This window comes from Dasypus novemcinctus, chromosome 1 (genome assembly GCF_030445035.2).
Source record: "Dasypus novemcinctus isolate mDasNov1 chromosome 1, mDasNov1.1.hap2, whole genome shotgun sequence".
Classification (NCBI taxonomy): Eukaryota; Metazoa; Chordata; class Mammalia; order Cingulata; family Dasypodidae; genus Dasypus; species Dasypus novemcinctus.
This window is the reverse complement of record NC_080673.1, coordinates 42659365-42679676: the sequence shown is the minus strand read 5'-3', so window position 1 is coordinate 42679676 and position 20312 is coordinate 42659365. Positions and strand designations below refer to the sequence as shown.

General features: G+C 37.3%; 1 protein-coding gene and 1 pseudogene across 4 annotated transcripts in view; both read right to left on the bottom strand.

Moving 5' to 3' along the window:
- The window catches only part of LRBA (LPS responsive beige-like anchor protein), an 891557-nt gene that overhangs the window by 476148 nt on the left and 395097 nt on the right, over window positions 1-20312 (bottom strand). The window lies entirely within an intron of this gene.
- LOC139439650 (elongation factor 1-gamma-like) overlaps window positions 1348-20312 on the bottom strand; it is a 24302-nt pseudogene continuing 5337 nt past the window's right edge.

The following is a 20312-nucleotide window of genomic DNA, read 5'->3' as shown; positions in this document are numbered from 1 at the left end:
GGTGTGCTTTTTTACATATATTCCTAAAAATATTATTTTTATTTTTAGTGATAATAAACCTACTGCTCTTTATCATGGTTTTATTTCAAATGACGTTAGCACAGAATTGATCATATCCCAAGGTAACAGGGAGGATATAATTTTATTCAATGAAGTTTCTTTATTTTTTCAATTATTAGAGGAATTATGGGTTTACCAAAAAAACATGCATAAAATACAGGGTTCCCATGAGGCACCCTGTTATTAACCTGTGCATTGATGTAGTACAAAGGTTAAAACTGATAAAAGTACATTTTTATAATTTTATAATTATACTAACTATACTTCATGATTTAACATAGGGATCACTGTGTTTACAGTTTCATGGGTTTTTATTAACACTTTTATTCTTATAACATATATAAAAGCTAAAATTTCCCACTTTTAACCACATTCAAATATACAATAGAACGCTGTTAATTATATGCATAATGTACTGCTACTATCACCACCATCCAGTAATAAAATGTTTCCTTCAACCCAAATAGAAACTCTGTATAATTTAAGCACTGACTCCTCATTCCCTACCCCAACCCAACACTTAGTAATTCATAATCAAGATTATGACTATATCGGATTGCTTATTCCAATTATTTCATATCAGTGAAATCATACAGATTTTGTTCTTCTGTGTCTGGCATATCTAATACAAGACGATGTCTTCAAAGTTCATCCAAGTAACAGCATATGTTACAACTTCATTGCATTTTAGGGCTGAAAAACAATCCATTGTGTATACCAATTTATTTACCCATTCATTTCTTTTTATAGACACTTGAGTAGTTTCCATAATTTGGAATTATAAATAATGCCTCTATAAAAATTGTTGTGCAAATATTATAGCTTTTCGAGTCCCTAATTTCAATTCTTTTGACTATATAACTACAACTGGGATTATGCAGACAATACGATAATTCTATGCAAATTTTAACATTCACACCAGCAATGGATGAATGTTCCTGTTCCTAAACATCCTCTCCAACACCTGCAATTTTCCATTTTGTATTTGTACTCATGCTAGTGGGAGTAAAATGGTATCATACAGTTTCGATTTGCATTTCCCTAATGACTAATGATGTTCAGTATGTTTTATGTACATTCTTTGGATAAAAGTCTATTCCAGTCTTTTGCAAATTTTTTACTTAGTATGTTTGTCTTTCTGTTGCTGAGTTCACAGATTTCTTTATAGATTTCCTTATATAAGAATATTAAACTCTTATCAGATATGTATTGTTTTAGTAACCTAGGCTGCCAAAACCAATATACCATAAACGAGATGGCCTTTATAATAGGGATTTTTTTTGATGTTCACTTTCCTTTAATGACCCCCATCTCCCTGAAGGGCAGGTGTTGGCAGCTAGGCAATGGCAAGAGATGTTGACTTGAAGGTCTAGCCTTGATTGAGGCTTTGCCCACATGCCAGAAAGCCCCCTCACAGGAAGATTACTCTTGAATCAGCATCTGGGTCTCCTCACTGCCAGGATGCAGTGTTTGCTATGTGTACAACTCAAAATCCATTTGCCAATCTGACTTAGCAAAAAGGTAAGCTCCACGCCTCAAAAAACCCACACTCCAGAAATGGAGCTGCTATTGTTGATTCCAAAGAGGATGACACTGGCAAAGGCATTCATCCTGAGCTTGTCCATTTGCTTAGACATTACAGTAATGAGGTTGTAGCTCATTACTGTACTCAGGGTACAACCATGCTTACCCTGAAATATGGCAGCACCTCAGAAAGTGTGTCTTCAGTAGAATACTTTAATATACTTAAATTCATCCAACACAAAGGTACTCTTGGGCAGGTGAGCAAAGGGGTCTTTGGCCTTTAGCTCAGCAGTCAGTGCCTGCTCACATTCATCCATCTCCTCCTCAGAAGCAGGAGCAGCCACCTTTTTCTCATCTTTCTGCTCAGTCTGGGACTTCTGCTTTTCCTCCCATGGAACTTTCTCTTTCCCATGGGCCATCTTCTCACAGAGCTTTACCTCACCTAACGTGGCCCAGAACTGGGGCTGGTTAATGCAGGTAAGAAACCAACAACTGGTATTGGTGAAGGCCTTGCAAAAAGAAGATTCAAGGACCTGTTTGTAGAGCCAATACAGGGTGCCAAAAACTGTGATGTCAGCCAGTGTCACACATTTGCCCACCAGAAAAGTTCTTGTCTTCAAGTGAGCATCCAGCAGCACCAGAATTCGCCTCAGTTCCTCTTTTGCATTCTCTGTGGCTCACTTGTTGTGGTACATGATGCCCAAGGTGGAGAACACCTATGTGCTGACTGGCAGGAACTATGCCACTGTCATCAAAGCTCACCCACTGTACCACCTGGCCTGCTGACTCTGGAGTACTTTCCTGAAACTTCTCACTGCTCACCTAGGAGGCAATGGCATTGCTCTCAAACACACAGAATCTATCATCACCCTCAAATGCTGGAACCTTGTTGGCTTGCGGCAGGAAATTTGCAGAGAAACTCAGAAGTGCGGTTGGTTTGAACAAAGTGGAAGTAGAGTGGTGCACGGAGCCTGCGGACCCGAGCCCCACTGTACTGAGAAGTGATGAAGACCATGAAGGCTCTCCAGTTTTCCAGGTAAGTGTATAGGGTCCCAAGTGCCTTGGTAATTCCACAGAGAGAACTACAGTGAGGATTTATTAGCTTATAAGCATACAGTTCTGAGGCTAAGAAAAATTTCCAAATAAAGCACCATTAGGTGATGCTTTCTCCCTAAAAACCAGCTGCTGGCAATCCTGGACTCCTCTGTTACATGGCAAGGCACATAATGGTATCTGTTGATCTCTCCCTTTTCTTCCAGGTTTTAATGCTTCAGCTTCTGGCTTCAGTGGCTTTCTCTCCCTGCATCTGAATTTCATTCTGTTATAAAGAACTCCAGTAAGAGGATTAAGATATACCATAAGGCAGGCTTTACTGAAGTAACCTAATCAAAAGGCACTTAAAGTGATTTAATTAAAAGATCCCAACTACAATAGATGCACACCCACATTAACCTTAAGAACATGATTTTCTGGAGTACATATAGTTGCAAACCACCATACTCCACCCTCTGGATCCCCAAAAGACATGTTCTTTCCATATGCAAATATATTCATTCCATCACAATATGAAATCCTTTAAATTATTTCTGTAACAATTTTAAGTACAAAACATCATCAAAATCAGTTATACATGTGGTCTGTCCTAGGGCACAAGTCCCCTCTGTCTATGGACCTGTTAAACTTAGAATAAGTTAATCTGTTTCCAATGTTCAAAGGAGGGACAGTCATAGGATAAAAATTCCCATTGTCATAGGGAGAAATGGGAAGGAAAACAGAGGTCACAAGTCCCAAACAAACCCAAAACCCTGCAAGAAATACTCCATTTGATTTAAAAGTCTAAGTTAACTATAGATAAAGGTCTTGTACTCCAGGTTTGAAGGAGTGGCAGACCCACACTTTCCAAGGGCTTGTGCAGTGGCCATGCTCTCTCAAAGCATGGAAATAGGGGAAAGGCTCCAACATCTCCAGACACTGGGGTGATAGCCAGCCTCTGAGCTCTACACTCTTCAAGCATCAAGGTGGCAGCCAGACTCTAGATTCAACCCTTGTCAAGCATCTGGGTGGTGGCCAAATGCTAGGCGCCACAATCCGGGTGACAGCCAGATTCTCTCCAATTCCCAGAGAGTGTACTCAACCCTATCTGGAGACTGAAACAACAGTACTCATCCTGAACAATGGAGCAGAAGGCCTGCCCTCTTCAAGTACAGGGACATAATCACCCTTTCCACATGCATGGGTGGGTCTATATTTTTGGCCTGAGAAGATGTCTTCAGTCCAGATTTCAACTTCCATGGTTTTGCCTTTTAAGTCATTTGTCCTTCGAACTGTTCCTGTTAGTCCAAGCTGGCAGTAATTGCTTCACACAGATCTTGCAAAGAAAACTTATTGTTTTCACATATAGTACACAGAGGTCTAAGCCATAAGATACAGGACCTTCCACAGGATCCTTCCTGGATAACTGTACTTCCAGTTCTGCCTTGCACTGCCATGGCTGACCGGATTCACGTTTGGTTAGATGCTCATATTAAGCACTATTCTCTGGCAAATTGTCCTCCAGAAAACCAGAATTTTCCAAACCATCAATTTCTGGTTTCTTTGAGCCTAGAAGTTCAGTTCTCAGTATTTTCCTTTGTTCTTGCATTTTACTATAAGCTGCAAGGAGAAACCAGGTCGCACTTTACACATTTAGTGTGGAAACCTCCTCAGTTAAATATCTAAGCTCATCACTTTTAAAGTTCTGTCTTCCATCTGACATCAGGACACAGTTTTGCCAAATTCTCTGCTACTTTAAAACAAGAATTGCCTTTCTTGAGGTTTGCAATGACACATTCATTTTTTCCGTCTCAGGCCTCATTAGAAGTATCTTTATCATTCATATTTTTATCAACAGTCTCTTCGTAGCAATCTAGGCCTTTTCTATCAAGCACCCACATTTCTTCCAGAATCTACCCACTATCCATTTACAAAGCTGTTCCTACATTTTTGGTATTTGCAATGGCAACATGTTACTTTCCTGGTGCCAAAATCTGTAGTCGTCTATGGTACCAAAAGCAATATACCAAAAATGAGATAGCTTTTACAATGGAGATTTATTAGCTTACAGTTACAAGGCGAGAAAAATGTCCAAATCAAGATATCACCAGGCTATGCTTTCTACCTAAAGACCAGCTGCCAGCCATCCTGGACCTCTCTGTCACATGGCAAGGGACATGGCAATGTCTGCTAGTTTCTCCCTTACTCATTTCTGCTGCTTCAGCTTCTGGCTTCAGTGGTTTTCTCTCCCTTCATCTGAATTTCATTCTCTTATAAAAGAGTCCAGTAAGAGGATTAAGTCCCACCATGAGCCAGGGCTTATTGAAGTAACTTAATCAAAGGAACTTAAGTAACCTAATCAATATCTTCAACAGTACCACCCACAGGAATGGATGGACTTTAAGTACATTTTTTTCTGGGGGACATACAGTTTCACACTACCACATATAGTTTCCAAATATCTTCTTCCATTGAGTAGGTTATAATTTTAGATTCATAATATAGTCCTTTGAGGCATGAACGTTTTAAATTTCCATGAGGTCCCACTTATCCATTTTTTTCTTACCTTGCTTGTGCTGTGGATGTGAAGTCTTAAGAAACCATTGCCAAATCAAGGTCCTGGAGATGCTTCACTAAATATTTTTTTATAGGAGTTTTACATTTCTGACTTGGACTCATGTTTGAACATTTTTTATTTGACTTCTGTATATGGTAGGAAGTTGGGGTTCACCTTCATTCTTTGGTAAATGGAGATACAATTTTCCCAAGTACCATTTGTTGAAGACACAGTTTGTCACAAATTAAGTGGTACTGGCCTCTTGTCAAAAATCAGTTGGCTCGAACTGACATCATCAACGTGGTGATGTAATACATCCCCTAAAAAATCCTCCCCAGATTTTTAGTGAATAAAAGGACAAATCCCATTTGCTTAGAAATCTGGAGGATGGTACAGACTGGACAAGAACTACACAAAGGCTGAACTGAATATAAATAGAAAAATCTCAGGTAGGAGAATACCACCCCAGATGCCAGTTGTTTCCCATTTGCCTCCCCCTCACTTGGTCCTGCATAGCTAGGGAGACCCACAGAGGCAGCCCTGACTCAGCTCACTCCCAACATAAACTGAGACTGTTGACTTACAAAAGTGACTTAGAACTCTATGCATTCCTAGACACAGGTACTTAAGTCTGAAAAATCCGAAGGCAGAACAAAGCTCCTGAGGAGTACTGCTTACAAAAGGGCCCCTAGGGACAAAATGAGGAAAAACACCAAACATACAAAAACAGAGACTGCAAAAGAAAGGATGGTAAGAACTCTTGTGCCCTCATAATATCCAGTATCGGTCCACTAGACAGCTGAAAGAACAGGGACTTTTCTGAAGTGACCCACCTTTCTGGACTGACTCCATCTGGCTCCAAAGGGAGGGATACCCTAAAGGGTAAGAGACCAGAACTTTACAGAAAATAAAGGGATGGAGGTATGTTTTATTTTGCTAAAGGCTGTCAAGGTAATATACCAGACTGGCTTTTACAATGAGGATATATTAACTTATAAGCTTACAATTCTGAGGTCAGTAAAGAGTTCAAATTAAGGGATCAACAGGAGATGTTTCCTCCCTAAGATGCAGCTGTGAGCAATCAGGCACATGGAGCCATCTGCCAATTTCTGCCTTCTATTCCAGGGTCCATTGTCTTATGCATATAGCTCATCCTTTTGTGGATTTTCTTTCTTGAGTTCCATTGATTTCAGATTCAGGCTTCTGAGACATTCCCTCTCAGTTTCTGTAAGGGTTTCTCTCTGTTACTATGGCTCTACCAGTTCTAGTTTATAAAGGACTATAAGAGGATTAAGACCTACCCTGGGTCTCATCTCATGGGAATAATCTAATCAAATGGCTCTTAACTGACTCTAAACTAACCAAAGTTTCATAAAAGGTTCACACCCACAGGAATGGAACAATTTAAAAATATAATTTTCTGGGGTCCACAAAAGACTCAACCAACCACAGAGTTAAACCGAACTGATAGAATATATGGGAAGGGTCCCTGAATTGAAAAGAGTAAGGATAATGGGGCACTGAGTGAAGGAGAGAAGTTAAACAAATCTTAGGAGCTCGAAAGAAAAGTATGCACAAAAACAAACAAGACAGATCAAGATTACTGTGGAAGGAACAAAAGAAAGGAAGCTTTCTCACGGAGGTGAAACAACTGCAAAAAAAGTTCAATCTTAAAAGTTGTACTGCATATCCAGGGCAAGAATCAGATGAATAAGAGTTGAGAAAATAAAAACAATTAAACATGGGCTATTCTAAAGGTCCAGTAAAAGGTAGGTCAACTGTCACAAAGAGACTTAACATAAAGCCAATTAACCAAAAACAAAAAAAAACAAAAAAACAAAACGAGAGAGAAACAGATATTCAGAATTATCTCCTCAAGATAATCACATGCATAGCTATCAGAAAAAAATTAGAAAACATAGTAAAAAACAGGAAGTCAGTCAAGGGAAGTAGTCAAAACTCCAAAGGAGACTCAGAAGTTGTAGTATATATTTAAAAATGTCCAAGCAAATCTCCTAACTCAATTCAAGAAGATGAAGAAAGATAGGCATAAAAACATAAAGGATATTAAGAGACAATGTGTGAGAATATAGAAAATTTTGAAAATACAAAGAAATATTACAGAAATTATGGAGATGGAAAGCATAATAGAAGAGATTAAAAATATACTAGAGGCATACAACAGCAGATTTGAAAAGGAAGAAGAATGAGCAAACTACAAAGCAGGACAATCAAAACCATACAGTCAGAAGAACATATAGAGAAAAGACTAGAAAAAAACTGATCAGTTTCTCCGATCTGAGTGACAGCATGAAGTGCCCAAAATTATGTATCATGTGTGTCTCAGAGAAGAAGGGAGGGAAAACTGGATTAAGAAAGAATATTTGAAGAAATTCTGGCTGAAAATATCCCAACAATGATGAAAGACATAAATATACATGTTCAAGAGGTCAATATACTCCAAACAGAATAAATTTTTACAGAACTACTCTGAGATACATACTACTCAGAATGTCAAATGACAAAGAAAGAATTCTGAAGACTGCAAGAGAAAAAGCAATTTGTCATGTACAAGGGATCCTTAATAAGACCAAAAGCCAATTTCTCATCAGAAACCATGGAGGTGAGAAGGCAGTGGTATGATATGTTTAACACACTGATGGATAAAAATTGCCAACCAAAAAGTATTTATTTGGCTAAAGTGTCCTTCAAAATTGAGGGAGAGTTTAAAATATTCACAGATAAACAGAACCTGCGAGTTTTCATCTGCCCTACAAAAATCAACAAAGGGAGTTCGGCAGTTTGGAAGAAAAAGACAGGAGAAGGTATGAAGAAATGAAAATTAGCAGTAAGGGTAACTAAAAGAGTAAATGTAAAACCCAACACTACTGTATCCTCTATATACAACTCTATTCTTTAATCCCTAAGAGAGTCAGGATACAAGTGAACAAAAAAAAGGCATATTTCCTAATAATGGACATGCAAAATATAACTAGGTCAAGTGGGTCAAAAACAACATAAAGAGCAGAAGTAGAGGGATATGGGAACAGAGAACATGTAGGCTATTAAAGCTAAGTTGGTGTCTTATCAAATTAATAGATAGTAGATCAGCCACGAGAGTTGACAGCCTGTTTGCCATGGAGAGTTGGCACAGCAAAATGACTCAGCAAAGGAAGACAAGCAGATACAGAAAAAACACACAGTAAATGGACACAGAAAAAAGACAGCAAAGAATGGGACAAGCCGCAAGGTGGGGAATGAATGAATTAATAAATAAATAAATGAATAAATAAATCTTTTTTTTTTTTTAAAGTATGTATAAAAATGTCTATGTATGAAACTATGGTTTTCAGGACACTGGGCATCAAGCAACAAAGGACAGAGATTCCTAAAAAGGAAACAAAAAAATGAGCCCTATATTTTGCCCAGTGCAGAGCCTTGAGAGAGTTTACAGGGAGGGGAAACATAGCAAAGGCAGCCAGACTCCTGAATTGAGGAATGACACCTAAGTTTCTAGGAGAAGGTGGCAGCTAGAGTTTACAGGAGAGAGTACTAAAGAGGAGAGAACTGCAGAAAGAGAGAGAGGGAGAGACAGAGAGAAAAAGAGAGAGAATGAACGAATATACCAGGAATCTGCAGAGGTTTATGCTTGATTATTCTGTAGAATAGTAATTTTTGCATTCAAGTAAGGAAACTATCAGAAGCCAGAGAAAGAACCATAATCAGAGAGTTCAAGAGCCCTCCCAATAACTGATAGGACAACAGACAGAAAATCAGCAAGACTTGAAAAACACTATCAACTAACTTGATCCAATTGACACTTACAGAATACTATCTCCAAAGACAGTAAAATACACATTATTTTTACATATACATGGTACATTTATGAAGATGGAATATTCTGGGCCATAAAACAAGACTCAGTAAATTTAAAAGTATTCATAACACATAAAATATGTTTTCGGACCACAATGGAATTAAATTAGAAATCATCAACAGAAAGGTCTCCAGAACACTGTCAAATATTTTCAAACAAAATAACATAAATAACTATTGAGCCAAAGAAGAAATAAAACAGGAATTTACTAAGTCTTTTATACTAAATGAAAATGAAAACACAATCAATTAAAATGTGTAGGATACTGCTAAAGATATCATTGTAAGACTAAATTTATAGCACTAAGTGCCTATGTTAGGAAAGAAGAAAAGTCTAAAATCAATGACTTTGGGAAGCGGACTTGGCTCAATGGATAGGGCGTCCGCCTACCACATGTGAAGTCCACAGTTCAAATCCCAGGCCTCCTTGACCCATGTGGAGTTAGCCCATGCGCAGTGCTGATGCCACACAGTGCCGTGCCACACAGGGGTGTTCTCTGCATAGGGGAGGCCCATGCACAAGGAGTGCGCTACATAAGGAGAACCACCCAGTGCACAAGAAAGTACAGCCTACCCAAGAATGGCACTGCACACATGGAGAGCTGACACACCAAGATGACACAACAAAAAGAGACACAGATTCCAGGTGCCACTGGTAAGGAAAGAATCGGTCACAGAAGAACACACAGAGAATGAACACAGAGAGCAGACAACTCGGGGGGGGGGGAGAAATTAAATAAAAAAATAAATCTTTAAAAATAAAATAAAATAAAACAATATCAATGACTATATTTCCACCTTAAGAACTTAGAAGAAGATAAGCAAATCAAATCCAAAGAAAGAAGATAGAAACAATTAAGACAATAAAGATCAAAAGAATAGAAGAGAAAGCCCAGAAATAAACCCATATAGATACATGATAACAGATTTTAGACAAAGGTATAAAGGTAATTCAGTGAATAAAGAAGAGTCTTTTCTGCTGGAACAATTAGATATAAATATGATTAAAAAAAACAACTTTAATCCATATATATAAACATCAACTCAAAATGGGTAATTAAACATATAATGTAAAACTATGATACTTATAAGTATAATGTAAAACTATGATACTTAAAGAAAAAAAATAGAAAAATAAATCATAGTGACCAAGAGTTGAGCAAATATTTCTTAGATATGATACCAAAAGCACAATGCACTCAAATATAACTAATTTTATCAAACCTAAAGTTGCTGCTCTTCAAAAGACACTTCTAACAGAATAAAAAGATAAGCCACAGACAGGAAGAAAATGTTTATGGATCATGAATTGGATAAAGGAATTTAGATCCAGAAACTTTAAAGGACTCCCATAATTCAATAATAATTAAGACAAATAATCTAACTGAAAATGGACAGAGATTTGAATAGACATGTTGCCAAAAAGATATGTGAATGGCCAATAAAATACCTGAAACTATATCCAACACCATCAATTATTTGGTAAGTGCAAATTTAAATCACAATGAACCACCTCTATACATTTATTAGAATGGCTGAAAGTACAAATTCATAAAAAACGTTGGAGAGGATATGGAGGAACTGGAACTCTTATGCCCTACTGGTAGGAAGGTAAAATAGTGTTTGCTTTGGAAATAAAGTTTAGCAGTTTCTGAAAAAGTAATGTTTAAATAAATATGATCCAATCATTCTACTAGATATTTAACCCAGAGAAAGAAAGCATATATATATATATATATATATATATATATATATATGCAAACAGTTTCAAATGAATGCTTACAAGCAGCTTTATTCCTAAGAGTCAAAAACTGCAAATAACTCAAAGGTTCATCATCCAAAATGGATAACAATTGTGATATACACACAATGGAATATTACTTATGGTGGTTTGGAGCTGTGTACCCCAGAAAAAAACACATTCTTAAACTTAACCCATTCCTATGGATGTGAACCCACTGTAAATAGGACCTTTTGATGAGGTTACTTCAGATAAGGTGTGGCCCAAGTCTTAATCCATTACAGAAGGCCTTATAAGGTAGGTCAGAAAGAGAAAGCCACAGAAAGCCACAGAGGAAACAGCCAGAAGCTGGAAGTCAGGGAAACATGGAAGAGAAGGAAGAGCCCAGGAGAGGCTCTTAGATATACTGCCATGTAAAAAGGAGGCCAGAGCCAAGTATTACCTGCAGCTTGACCCAGAACACCAGTCTTCAGGAAGAAAGCATTGCCTTGATGATGCTTTGATTTGGACTTTTAGCCTCAAAACCATGAACCAATAAATTCCCATTGTTTAAGACAGTTCAATTCATAGTATTTGCTTGAAACATCTCTTCAAAGAAGATATAGAAATGGCCAGGAAGCACATGAAAAGATGCTCAATGTTATCATTAGCATTATGGAAACGCAAATTAAAACCACGATGAGGTTTCATTTCAGACCCACTAAAATGGCTACTATTAAAAAAAAAAACAGAATTACAAGCATTGGAGAGTATGTAGAGAAAAAGGAATACTTGTTCATTGCTGCTGAGAATATAAAATTGTACAACTGCTCTTGAAGAGAGTTTAGCAAGTCTCAGAAGATCAAGTTTAGAATTACCATATGACCAGCAATCCCACTACAAGGTATATAACAAAAAGAAGTAGACATAGTGATTTTTACCCTTGGTTATGTTAGAATAACTTCATGAGCTTTTAAGAAATTAAGAAGACTCCTAAGACCAATGAAATCAGAATCTCTGGGGGAAGATACAGTTTTATTTTTTTAATACTTCTCTGATTACTCTAATACCTGAGAACCACTGAACTACAGGATCCAAGTGATTTGTGGCAGAGGTCAACAAGAGGAGGCCCATATGCAGTAAAGTTTCTCTCTCTTCTTTTTCTTTGGAAGATAGCCTTTGCTGAAAAAAGTGCACTCTCCTTTTATATTTGGAAATATAACTTACAAAGGTACTAAAAGCTTCAGAAATGTAAATGTTAAACCAAGTAGATGTATATTTAAGATTTCATAATTTTTAAAATTTTAGAAGAAAAATAATTTTAACTACCTTACACAACTTTCTATTCTAAATGTATTGTAATTTAAATCAAAAATATTTTTGAGAATATCAAATACTTGCTATTTTAAAAAACACTCCTTGTGGTAATTTTTCAAATTATCATAATCTGAATCAGAGAAATAAGACAACAGCATTCTAAACAAGAAATACTATAGGAATGGTTTAGCATGGCATTGGTGGAAATAAAAAATAAGAAGAGCGAAACGGACTTTGGCCCAGCGGTTAGGGCGTCCGTCTACCACATGGGAGGTCCGCGGTTCAAGCCCCGGGCCTCCTTGACCCGTGTGGAGCTGGCCCATGCGCAGTGCTGATGCGTGCAAGGAGTGCCGTGCCACACAGGGGTGTCCCCCGCGTAGGGGAGCCCCACGCGCAAGGAGTGCACCCATAAGGAGAGCCGCCCAGCGCGAAGGAGGGAGCAGCCTGCCGAGGAATGGCGCCGCCCACACTTCCCATGCCGCTGACGACAACAGAAGAGGACAGAGAAACAAGACGCAGCAAAAAGACACAGAAAACAGACAACCGGGGGAGGGGAGGGGAATTAAATAAATTTTAAAAAAAAATCTTTAAAAAAACAAAAAGAAGAAACACAAAGAATAACTCAAAATGATCACTCAATCTGTTAAATTCTAAACTACTGGAGTACAGTATCCATGCCTGACTTTTCCACTGTTGGGTCCTCAGCAATTAGCATAGTGTCTGGCACATATTAGGTGTTCAATAAATATTAGCTCCATAATTAATCTCCATGAAAACTTAGTTGGAAATGTATCAATAGATGGAAGGATGAAGGAAGAAAGAAGGTAGAAAAAGGCACTTTGGAATGATTCATAAATTACTGAATGATTTGCTAAATGTCATTTAGTCAGCAATATTCAGAATGATGAAGTAGGAGTCAGAAGAGCAGAATTTTCAGTCATGGCTTAGTCAGGGATCAGTTGTCAAATTTTGAATGAATCATTTAATAAAATGAAGGCACAGATTAAATGACTTCTGCTGTACTTTATAGTGCTAAATATCTGTAAACAAATGCAAAGCATTTGACTACAACAGATAGTTCCAAGGGAAGTATATATTACACATCAACCTAAATATCATTTTTAATATACATTAATATTATATATTAAACTGAAAATGTAAATAAAATAATTTTTAATTCTGAACATAGAATCTAAATTCTGATTACACATTTGGGGCAAAAGATATCATCGTATATGCAAAAAAATATTTTTTTTACGATTTATTTATTTCCACCCCTACACCCCCATTGTCTGCTCTCTGTGTCCATTCCCTGTGTGTTTTTCTGTGTCTGCTTATATTCTCATTGGGCGGCTCCAGGAACCGAACCTGGGGCCTTCCGGAGTAGGAGAGAGGTGATCATTCTCTTGCGCCACCTCAGCTCCCTGGTCTGCTGCATCTCTTATTACTTCTCCTCTGTGTCTCTTTTCGTTGCATCATTTTGCTGCACCACCTCTCCAGGTGGGCCAGTACTCCTGCGTGGGGCAGCACTCTTGCATGTACTCCACGCAGACCAGCACTCCACACAGCCCAGCATTCTGTGTGGGCCAGCTTGCCACACAGGCCAGCTTGCCTTCACCAGGAGGCCCTGGGCATTGAAAACTGGACCTCCTATACATTAGATGGGAGCCCAACTGCTTGAGCCACATCTGCTCCAAAAATTTTATTTTCAACACCAAGTTTTAATTCTGTTATCCACTGCTAGAGGGATACAATAATAAGAAAAATTCAAAACAATAGCAAATCTCTGAACTTCTCCAAGGTACTGTTCCCAACATTTTATTTTGAAAAGTTACAATCCTATGAAAGAGCTGCAAGAAAAACACAATAAAATAGTACATATACTATTTTATTCACTTAAATTTACCATCTTGTTTACATTTTGCTACATTTGCTTTATCTCACTTTCCCTCACTCTCAGTCTCTCCAGCCATGTGTATGTGAGTGTGTACGTTTTTTGCGTAACTACTTGAAAATTAGTTATAGATACCAAAACATTTCAACCCCTACTTACATGTATCTCCTAAGAAAGATAGGATTTTATATAACCTTGGTGCAATTATTATACTTCAGAAATTTAGAATCAATGTAATACTATATTTAATACAGTCTTTATTCAAATTATTCCAATAATATCCCATTAATATTCACAGCTCTTTTTATTACTAGACTAGGATCTAGGTCCAAATCAAGTATCACTTTCAAAGGTAAGCAATATTTGCATATAGCTGTGTCTAATTTACCAAAAATGCATTATACTTTTCAATAAAATAATACAATACAAGATGGTGTGATTTATAGGGAGGCAGAGGAGAATGCTAGAGTCCTAGAGTTAGGAAATCAGGTTCCATTTTGATTTTATTATAAACTGCAATAGTAACTTATCCTCTGAGCTATAAAATGGGTAGGTTGGGGAATGAAATGCACTGAGCATCAGTGATGTCAACCTGGATGGGACCCTTTTTATCCATTTTATATATTAGGGTTCTAAGACCAGGATTTTTATAGAAAGGTCTTTTGGTGGTGCTTTTTGTTTTGTTTTGTTTTTTTACTTTGTGTGTGTGTGTGTGTGTGTGTGTGTGTCTTTCTGTGTGAAAAAATAAGTTTGAAAACAATCAGACTGAATAAGGAAAAGTACTCAGGAAAGGAATTGAAAGAAATGGAAAGAAAAGTCAAACTCTTAAAAGAATGAGTGATCCTAACTCACACTTCTATTTCAGAAAAGTTAAGTGAGCATGGATACAAGCATTCATTGTTGACCACAACTAAGTAGCAAACTATAAGGTTTAAAAGCATACCCTTTAATACTGGGAAAACACCGCATGTGTCTCTAAGCCTTCATTTACTCCACTACCAAATAGATATAATAGTATCTACCTGACAGGGTTGTTGTGAGGAGTCAATGAAATGCTTGTAAAAGATTCTGCCAAAGCCTGACAGATTGAAAGCACTAAAAATATACAATACAATTACTAATATTAAGTGGTTTCATAATAGTTCAGGGTATGGGATTGGAGTAAGACTCTTCCATTTACTGGCTTTTTTATTTGGTCTTAAGCACAAGGTGCTGTGTATGCAAAATACGGTCAATTGATAATATCTATCTCATTGGTCTGTTTACAGTCAATTAATAATATCTATTTCACTGGTATGCTTTTAAAAATAATCCTTATAAAAAACTGAGCACAGTACCTGGCTCAAAAAATTAATTTTATTAATTTTGCTCAATAAATTTATTGCTCAATAAGTGTTAGCTATTTTTCATATTATTATTGTAATTATTATAAACATGGCATAATGTAGATATTATTTGAAACATATGAAACTATTCAATTCTTGAATAAACTTTTAGTCATAAAATCTTAAGAGCTGAAGAGGATGTTACTATCCAATGAGCTTATTTTATAGTAATATTTCTCATATTTGCAATAATTTGTGTTAACATTTCCCTTTTTTAAATCTTAAACTCTATGAAAACTGACTACTGCCTTCTCAGTTGTATTCTATCTGACATGTAGGAGGCAATTAATAAACAACTGTTAAATGAATGTATATGGAAATTAAGATAATTTAGTTTTTAACTTGTTTTTGTCATATAACTAGTTAGGGAAAGAGTCAGGAACAAAAACACAGGCACCACACTGGGCACTGCTCTTTCCATGAAATCACACTGAGTTTTACTAGAAAGAAACTAAAGTTTTTTTTAAAAGTCTATTAAAACCCCCCAAATATTTAAAGTTTCTTATTTATGACTGATTATTTACAATGAGAAATTATAATCACTGCTTATTTACAGAGAGAAATTATAATCACTGCTTTTTAAACAATTTGTAATAGACTGTTCAGTTGCCTATTTTCCCTATTATACAGAAAGTTCTATGAAGGCAAGAAACCTATCATTCTAATTCACACTGATTACTCCACCACCTAATTGTGCAAAGTTGGTGGTGTACAGCTGATGTTTGATAAATATGATAAGAATTGGTCCAACAGGCAAGAGAAACAAAATTTGAAATGGAAAAATATCAGCTATCATAGTAGCCTACAGTGGTACAGAAGTGAAAGACAATTTTGATAAACTGTCAGGTTAGGCTAAACTATTGCCTACGGGATTCCTGTACTTGGGATTATGTGGTACCACTGTAGATTTACAAAGAATTTTAGAAAATTCCCAAGTGATTTTGATTAAGATGATTAGTTATCCAAAAAGCTATTTTATTTTCTCAATTCCTTAAGGAAATTCATTCAGCCTCAATCCTTTGAAAGACTTGTGAAAAGTTACTATTATATCAAAAATTACAACAGGCACTGTGATGGTTTCAAGCTGAATGGACCCCAGAAAATTATGTTCTTAAAGTTAATCCACGGGTATAAACCTATCATAATTAGGGCCTATAGATCAGGTTACTTCAGTTAGGGCATGGCCCAGAGCTGATCTTAATCTTCTCACTGGATTCCCTTATAACAGAATGAAATTCAGACAGAGAGAGCCATCAAAGCAAAAAGCTGAAGCAACGAAACCCAGAAGAGGAGGTAGAGACCAGCAGACACTGCCATGTGCCTTGCTGTGTGACAGAGAGGTCCAGGATTGCTGGCAGCCAGTCTGTGGGGAGAAAGCATCTCTAAAGATGCCTTGATGTGGGCTTTTTTTCTCAGCCTCAGAACTGTACATTTGTAAGCTAATAAAGCCTCACTGTAAAGACCAACTCATTTCTGGTATATTGTTTTTAGCAGCCCACAAGACAAATAGATTTTGGCATTGGGAAAGTATGGTTCTGCAATTGCAAATACCAAAAATGTGGAACAGTTTTACAAGTGGGTAAGGAGCAGCTGCTGGATAGAAAAGGCCTGGATGGATGGCGGGGAAGCAGCTGTAGCTGAATCAGTTGGGCTCCCATCTACCATATGGGAGGCCCTGGGTTCGCATCCTGGGGTGTCCTTGTGAAGGCAGGTTCACCCACACACTGAGGATTGCCACCCGGCTTACTGATGCTGTGGAAAGCCAACTCAGCAAGATGATGCAACCAAAAAGGGAGACAAGCGAAAACACAGAAGGGCGCACAGTGAATGGAGAGAGCAAGCAGACAGCAAGCAAACCGCAAGGGAAAGAGGGGAAATTAAATAAATAAATACAGACACAGAAGAATGCACAGCTAATGGACACAGAAAGCAGATAGTGCATAAAAAGCCACAAGGGGTGGGGGGATATTAAAAAAATGTGAATGGCAAAGGTGCTTCTGATGAGGCTTTAGACAGAAATGATGAATGTGAATCTATCATTGCAAACTGGAAGAAAGGCAACCCTTATCTTAAAGTGGCAAAGAATTTGGCAAAATTTTGTCCTGATGTCAGATGGAAGGCAGAATTTGAAAGTGAGAAGCTTAGATATTTAACTAGGAGATTTCCAAGCTAAATGTGGAAATTGTGACCTAGTTTCTCTTTGCAGCTTATAGTAAAATGGAAGCAGAAAGGCAAAAGCTGAGAATTGAACTCCTGGGCACACAGAACTAGAAACTGATGGTTTGGAAAATTCTGACCTTCCACAAAACAAGTCCCCAGAGAATAGTGCTCCATGTGAGCATCTAACTGAATGTGGATCCTGTTAGCTATTTCAGTGCAAGTAAGGACTGGAAGTGCAATTATCCAAGAAGGATCTGTGGAAGGTACTACTGTCTAATGGCTTGGACCTCCGTGCGCTACATGCAAAATCAAGTTTTTTGTAAGATCTGTATGACAGAAACACTGCCAGCTTAGACTAAAAGGGACAGAAAAGAGACACATTGAAGGAAAAATGACTCTAAAAGACAGAACCATGGAAGTTGAAGTCTGGACTGAAGACATCTTCTTGGCCAAGAGAATGGCCCCACCCATGTACGTGGAGAGGGTATGCCCTGGAGCTTGGAGAGGGTGGGTTTTTCATCCATTGTTCAGGAAGTGAACCTAGGGGATCTCAAGTCACCCCAGGGCTCCAGGAGGGTAAAGCCTGGAGTCCACCCTAATGCTTGATGAGTTTATAAGCTAATAAAACCCCAGTGAAAAGACCAATCTACTTCTGTTACATGCTTCCAGCAGCCCAGCTGACTAAAACAGGTACTATTATAGATCAAGGACCTCCAAAATACAACTTAGAATTATACTCTACTAAGTCACAAAACTTTCTAAATCTAAATATTCAAAGTTAATTGTTAGTGAGCAAAAAAGCATCCTTTATATATAGCATCTGAAATTTCCAAGTCTGTAAATATTATCTATAATATATCTCTTTTAAGATATAGTCTCTTTTTTGTAATAACAAACTTTATTTTTAGAGTTTTAGATTTATATTTATAGAAAAATTACACCAAAAGTTTATCCTTCTTTCTCTACCATAGTCTACTCAATTTTTGAATAATCACATCCATCATAAAATAATTCACCACCAGTCAAGTTAAAAATATTTTTGAATTTCAGTTTTCAAAATTCAATGCTGATTTGGTTGGAACAAATTTATATGTGCTGATATCTAGCATAATGAATATTTTAAAATCACATTATGAATGAAGACAAATAATTTGCCTGATGATAAAGAAAAAGAATTTATTTAGGACCTATGATATATTGAGCACTAAGCTTAGAAGTAAGAAAACTGCATAAGGCTAAGATCTGACAATCTACATATAAAACAAAGAAATTCATTAGATGCCAAGTACTAAATTCTGCAGTGTAGAGTTATCATTAACAGCCATAGAAGATAGGAGGAAAAGACTGTCAAGAAAAACTGAAGAGTCTTCATGGGATAGTGAAATTTAAAGGTCATTCAAAAAGTGTATACCAACTTCTTCTTGTTTCCTAGGAATGTGCAACATTGTTGTATGTGCAACAATTTGTATTTATTTTTCAATTTGCTTTTATTTACTTTTGTAACATACTGACTTCAAAATTTTGATGCTTGGTTGTTAAAAGCTTATTTTATTGTTTATTTTGTTGAAATTATTATATAGCAAAAATATTTTACTCTAAGATACATAGTACACATTTGTGGCAGTTTGATATCATTATTAATGAATTCCAAAAAGAAATGCTGATTATGTTCCTCTGGGTATGATACCCTTTAATTGTATTAAATTCAGAGGTTTCACTTTTACTTGATTAAATTATGATTAGGGCTTTGATTCTACCACATCAGTAGGACACTGAGTCCCCGCCCCCTTTGTGGGCAGAGACTTACAGAGAAAATGATGCAGCAGGGGAGAGAGCTTGGTTTTGACACTGGAGTCCCAGGGAGGCAGCAGAGCCATTAGCCTGATAGTTTACAGCTGGCCTTGTGAAGCCGCTGAGCACAGAAAGAGATGAGCCTTATGCCAGCCTACAGCTGAGATCAGAAGAAGCTGGGATCATGGAGCCTTATGAGGAAGAGGAAGGCTGAACCCTTGCAGAGACCAGAAGCCATCTTGCTCCAACACGTGGCAATAGACTTACTCTTTATGGCCTAGTGACTGTAAGCTTCTACCCCAAATAAATACCCTTCATAAAAGCCAACATATTTCTAGTACTTTGCATTAGTCTAGTACTGACTAATAATGGTGAATATTAAAAACCAATCAGTTTTATAGTAAGCCATTTTGCCTTGTTCAAAGAGAAGTCTGGCTTTTAGCCTTGGATATTGGGAGATAATCTTTGTTATACACAATAGAAGTGTCTGTTTATGGCAGAGGGCTGGCCACACAAGATTTTAGTGTGAGGCAAGCCATGCAAGAAAGACCTACCAAATAATAAAAGGTATGGGCTTTGGGTCACAGGTATACTTAGATCTGGAGGCTACAATCAACCACATGCACAATCAATCAATCATGCCTATCTAATAGAGCCCCAATAAAAATTGAACACTGAGGTTCAGGCAATCTTCCCTGGTTAGCAATTCTCCATGCAACTGTCACACATCAATACTGGGTAGGTAATGCATCCTGACTCCCATGGGGAGAAGTCAATGGAAGCTTCACATTTGGAACTTTCTCAGATTATACCCTGTAAGTCTCTCCCTTGCTGATTTTAATCTGTATCCTTTCCCTGTAATAAATTGTAAACATGAGTATAATAGCTTTTGGTGAGTTCTGTAATTCATCTTGAATTAATGAACGTGAAGTTGGTATTGGGGACTCCTCAAACTTACAGTTTATGCCAGAAGTGAGCATGGTCTTATGGAGTACT